The sequence below is a fragment of the Python bivittatus genome, unplaced genomic scaffold (assembly GCF_059951505.1).
Source record: "Python bivittatus isolate LINGU-HERP-01145 unplaced genomic scaffold, Pbiv_v1 ctg000430_np1212, whole genome shotgun sequence".
Taxonomy (NCBI): Eukaryota; Metazoa; Chordata; class Lepidosauria; order Squamata; family Pythonidae; genus Python; species Python bivittatus.
In genome coordinates this window covers 3,629,607-3,635,983 of record NW_028277071.1, presented here as the reverse complement: position 1 = coordinate 3,635,983, position 6,377 = coordinate 3,629,607, and positions in this window count along the sequence as shown.

Below are 6,377 nucleotides of genomic sequence, written 5' to 3'. Positions count from 1 at the left end.
CAGTGACATCCCAAAGAAGAGTGAAGGGAAGGGGAGCAGTTATATTTTAGGGACAGAACATTCCTCAGTTAACTTATATTGGAGGTTTGTCTCAATGATAAAGTTTGTAAATCAGTTCAGATATCCCACCATAGACTTGTGATAGATAGAAGTCATTTTTCAAATGCCCCTGAGAGTTTTCTACTTCATTTCTTGATGAGATAAAGGAGAGGAAAGCTTAGTGTGAATCAAAACCCATGTAGATTATTTTGAGGTCATCTGCATGATGTGATCTACATCATGGTTTTTACCTCATGAATAGAATGGTGGGGAAGATGATATAGAAGACTTTAAATTTCTTTGTGGGGGACAAAACATGTACTTGCATGTATAAAATCAGTAAGATTTGTCTCAATCTAGACCAATGTCAAAGGAAGTCAGCTTGGTGTATGCTTGGTAGCTGCTTGTTCATTTGATTGATGATTTTTTTTTTAATATTCTGGATTTCAAATATGTATAGATGGTGTTAAGCATGAAAATGTCTTTGATCTTGTGATTCCTGGCTAAGTAAATAGACCTTATCGGGAAAGGCTCCACTGAATATCTGCTTGTGACAGAACCTAATCACTATTCTTCAAAGAAGTAATTGCAAGATGCTTACCAAAGAAAACTTTATTTCCGAAGTAATAAAGAAGATGGGGGACTTATATTTTAGGAACATCTATAGGATCCTAATGTTCTCAAATAATTTCAAGCCAGTTTTCAGGTTAATATGGTACTAAGCCAAATTCATTCACCTTAATGTATGTCCTATCCAAGGAACCTGATGGGGAGAGTGTAGAATATTTATCCTGAATTTCACAGAGTGTTTGCATTCCTTATCCATGGCATCCTTGTAGATCCCCTTCAAAGATCTTCCACTATAATAATTCCAGTCCTTCTCCTTAAGCCATATTCAGAGAAAGAGGGCAAAATATGATGCCAGGCTGTTGGTTCTATTTTACTTTTCCTCTTGATCTTTGCCTAAAAACACTGGAAGAGTCTTTACAGAGCACTGGAATTCAAAAGCACTCAAATATAGCAATTGCTAATAGCAGTAGTATGACCAACACCTTTGAGCACAAAAAGTGAAAGAAGCAAAATAGTACTAAACAAATATCATCTAGAAGATAATGATGATGAAGATGATGATGGAGGTGATGATGAAAATACTTACAGATACTGATCAAACAATTCATGAGAAGGAAAACTTCGAAAAGTGATCTGGGGTGAAAAAAAAAAGAGCTGATGAATAATGGCAGCAATGGTGAAATCTCCAGACTGATAATACTTGTGAACAATTTGAAGAGGATCACTGAGGTTGCAGACGAGAAGAGGAAAAATGCACATCACCTTAGGTAGAAACACTAAAACCACTCCAATGAATATCACCATCTCAACATAATTTATATATAATATATAAATATATAAAATTCTAGACACCCAACAATGGCTCCTATGCTACCATTCAACAGGTTTTGAGGACCAGGGTCTGAATTAACTAGCCATTCATTAATAGTGTCAGGTTCGGTCAGCACGGGGCTTCGGGGAAGGCATGACCAGTGACTAATACAGCCATGACTAATACAGGCATGACCAGTGACGAAGAATCCATGGGTCAGCTGGAGCACGAGGAACCCGGACTCGAGGAAGGACGGTCAGAGCCACCCGGGAGGGCCGGGGACCCTCCAACGGAGCGGTGGTCGATATGCGTGCACCAAGGGCCAGACAGCTCAGGCATCACGATGACCCGGGGTTCGGGGGCCCGGAATCGCGAGCGGGACGAGAAGCTCGCCCGACTAGAGGAGAGGATCGAGCGGCGCCTAGACCCCGTGGAGGCGATGCTCCAGACCTTGCTACAGAGAGCGGGACCATCGGCGGTGAGCGATGGCACAAGCAACAAGGGTGGCACCCCGGCACCCCAGCTAGCACTGACCATGATGCCCCGGTTGGTGGACCAATGGGCGGCAGACACCCTGAGACTTCGAGGCATCACCGGGAAGTTCTCAGGGGACCCTGAACAGCTGCCGCACTTCTTGACGCACGTCAGGGGTTTCATGCAGAGGGGTAGTCACCTATTCGCTAGGGACGAGGATAGAGTATCCTACATGGCCGAGCTGTTAGACGGCAAAGCGGCTAGCTGGGTGATCGGACTGTATGACGCCAACGCGGCGGAACTGCGGAGTTTCCCGGACTTCATGCAGGCGCTCCGGGACAGATTCAAGGACACATTGAGAACCAAGCAGGAGGAAGACAACATCCTGCAGTTCAGACAGTGGGACAAGTCAGTATCAGAGTACGCCCTGGAGTTCTGGAGATTGGTAGAAAAGCTCACGGACTGGCCGGAGTCCCTGAGGGTGAAGTATTTTAAGAGGGGGCTCAATCCGGAGATCCTAGAGCGGGCACTGGGGCGGGATGACCCGTCCACAGTGAAAGATTGGATCTGGCTGGCCGGAATGGCGGAATCAGCGTGGCAGCAGATTCAACAAAGCATGAGGCGACGGGACCAGACGAGGGACTGGCCAAGGTAGAGACCCCCAGAGGAAAGGCGGAGCAGTCGGCGGCAGTCCACTGGGGGGCGAGAGGCAACCAAAACCCCGAACCTGTGCTTCCAGTGCAGAGGCAGAGGCCACCAAGCAGCGCACTGCCCGATGGAGCGGGAAGGAGCCTCACCACGGCCCGAAGTCAAGCCCCCGCATCCTACCGGGAAAAGGGCCGGCAACTGACTGCGGAAGAGTGCAGTGGCGGCAGTGACCGAAAGAGGATGGATGGGGTGGTCGACCCCAGAGACGGCGTCCTCTGGAGAGGACTCGGAGCCGGCGGGAAACGAGGCACGCTCGCACTGAACGGCGTCCCAGTGGGAGCAGGGGAACCGAGGCGCGCGGACCCAATCGGGGATGAGGACTGCCCTCTGTTCCAGGTGAGGATACACATCCGGGGGGGTGAGATCCGGAGGGGAGGCACAGCTGCAGGCGCTGCTGGATTCAGGCTACACCCACTGCTTGATGCACCCAGCTGTGGTCTCGGGACTCGGACTACAGCTGAGGCGCCTCCGGAAACCCATTGCATTCAGCCAGCTAGACGGCTCGCTGGCGGGGGGGGGGCCAGCTCAGTATTACACCGAGCCGGTCCAGATGATGATCGGGAGTCACCGGGAAGAACTAAGATTTGTGGTGGTCCCGGTGACCGACTACGCAGTGGTACTCGGCTTGGCGTGGCTGCGGCGACGGAACCCACGGGTCGACTGGACAGCGGAGGCGGTGCGATTCGGGGTCGAGAGGCCGGCGGAGTGCGAGAGCAGACGGGACCGGGCCGTGGCGACGGGCGCGACCGCAACCACAGAAGGGCAAGTGGAGGATCCGAGGCACAGGGAGGCGAGATGAGAGCAGACGAAGCCCGAGACCCGGGCGGCGACAGCAGCAACAGCAGCGCCGGAGACCCGGAGACTCGCAACAATCCCAAGGTGTGGGAAGGCAGCGGCGACTGGCGGAACAGCTGCAAAACGAGGGCCAGAGTCCGGGGAACCCACGACGAGCGGCGGAATCCCGAGGCAATATCGAGACCTGGCGGCGGCGTTCGGGGAGAAGGAGTCCGACCAGCTCCCCCCACACCGACCCAGTGACTACGCCATCGAGCTAGAGCCAGGGGCAAAGCTGCCCAAACCGAAAATGTACTCCCTGTCAATGAGGGAGATGGGGGCTCTGCGGGAGTTCATAGACAAGAACCTAGCGCGGAGATTCATGCAACCCGCGAAGTCACCATTAGCGGCCCCGGTACTATTCTGGGAGAAGAAGGATGGCTCGCTCCGGATGTGCGTGGACTACCAGAGGCTGAACGCAATCAGCACCGAATACAAATACCCCCTCCCCCTGATGAAGGACCTAATGTCGCACCTATCCAAGGGGAGGGTGTTCACAAACCTGGACTTGCGCGAAGCTTACTTTAGGGTCAGGATCCGCGCAAAAGATGAGTGGAAGACGGCGTTCAACACGCCACTCGGAAGCTACCAATTTCCCGTGATGCCGTTCGGATTAAAAGGGGCCCCGGGGGTGTTTATGCAGCTAATAAACGAGGTGCTGCACGACCTACTCTACCGGGGCGTCCTGGTCTACCTGGACGACATCCTCATCTACACCGAAACCCTGGCGGAGCACGTGAGCCTGGTGCGCACGGTGCTCCAGAGACTGCTGAAGGCGCAGCTGTACGCAAAGCTATCAAAATGCGAGTTTCATCGGGAGCAGCTGGACTACCTCGGCTACCGAATATCCAGTCGGGGAATTGAGATGGACCCGGCGAAAGTAAAAGATGTTCTGGGCTAGGAAGCGCCACGAACCCGGAGGCAACTTCAAAGCTTCTTGGGGTTTGTGAACTTCTACAGACAGTTCATCCCGAACTTCGCCCAAATCGCCCTTCCCCTGACAGACTTACTAAAAACCAAGGGCAATGGAAAACCCCCCAAGCCCAGCATGGCACTCGCGTGGACTGCAGAATGCCAGGGGGCGTTTGAGGAGCTAAAACGGCGGTTCACAGTAGAGCTGATCCTGCGCCATCCCGACCCAGATCGGCGGTTTATCATACAAGTAGATGCGTCAGACGTGGCAATGGGGGTGGTCCTGCTCCAGCCCAGCCCGGAGGGGGCCATCCACCCATGCGCCTATGCCTCCCGCAAATTCACGGAGACAGAGAGAAGGTGGATGGTGTGGGAGAAAGAGGCGTACGCCATCAAGTGGGTGCTAGCCACGTGGAGGCATCTATTGGAGGGGGCAGCTGAACCATTCGAGGTGTGGATGGACCACAAGAACCTCGAGGCCCTGAAGGCCCCGCGTAAGCTATCCCCCAAACAGGCGCGGTGGTCCCAATACTTCGGGAGGTTCAGGTTCATCCTAAAACACATCCCCGGGAAGCGCAAGTTCCTAGCAGACGGGTTGTCTCGCATGCCCCAGCACGCCAGCCTACGAGAGGAGATCATGGACTCCATCATCCCTGCCAGCAGGTTGGCTGCAAAGGCGGTGACCTGGAGCCAGACCAAGGGGGAGCGACGGGATGCGGCGCCTGAGGTAAAGCAAGGGTTTGCGGAGGCGGTGGAGCGGGACGCTTGGCTCAAGCAAAACCGAGAAGCGCTAACCAGCCAAGAGGGTTTGTGGTGGCATGAAGGGAAGTTGTATGTGCCCGAGGGGTGCTGACGGGGGGTCATGGAAAGAGCCCACGACAGCCGGAACGCGGGGCATTACGGCTTCGTGAAGACGCTCCACTTAATTCGGCGGCAGTTCTGGTGGCCAATGCTCCGGAAGGATGTGGAGGCATACTTGGGGGGTTGCCCGGTGTGCGCGACGGTGAAAGGGGCCAAAGGCAAGCCTAGGGGGTTACTCCAGTCGGTAGTGGACCCCGACAGCCCATGGCAAGAGATCGCCATGGACTTCATAGTAGAGTTCCCGGAGAGTAAGGGGAAGACCGCCATTTGGGTCATTACAGACTTATTCTCCAAACAAGCGCACTTTGTAGTGTGCCGGCGAGTCCCCACGGCAGAGAGGTTGGCGAGGCTGTTCGTGCAACATATTTACCAGCTGCACGGCGTGCCCCAACGGGTCGTCAGCGATCGGGGCAGCTTCATCGCGCGGTTCTGGAGGGAGTTCCTGAAGCGGGTGGGGACGAAGCAAGCCCTTTCCTCCGCGGTGCACCCGCAGACAGACGGAGCCACGGAACGCCTGAACGGGGGGCTCGAACAGTACCTGCGCTGTTACATGGGACACCAACAGGACGATTGGGCGGAGCTACTGCCATTCGTGGAAATAGCATACAATAACGCCGTCCACAAAAGTACCGGCTTTTCTCCATTCAAAGTAGCCACCGGGAGAGACTTCGTCCCCATGCCGGAGTTGCCTCAGCTGGAATCCCAGGTCAACTCCCTGGACGCCTGCTTCGCCCAAATCGACACCACCCGGCGAGCGGCGCACGCGGCATTGCAAAGAGCCAAAGCCGATTACAAAAAACACGCAGATTGCAAGAGACTCCCCAAGGGGCAGTGGAAGGTGGGGGACCAGGTGTATTTGTCAACCAAAAACCTAAAGACACACGAGACATCGAAGAAACTCAGCCCGAGGTTTGTGGGGCCGTTCCCCATTGCAGAGGTTATCAATCCAGTAACCGTCAGGCTGACGCTCCTGAAAAGCCTCGGGAAGATCCACCCGGTGTTCCACTGTAGCCTGCTAAAGCTGCACCAGCCGGGGAATGCCTGGCACAAGGCAGAGGGGGTGCCACCACCCATCATGGTCGGTGGGGAGCAGCATTTCGAGATCAACCAGATACTGGATGCCAGGAGGCACAAGAGGCAGGTCCAGCTCCTAGTGCAATGGAAACAT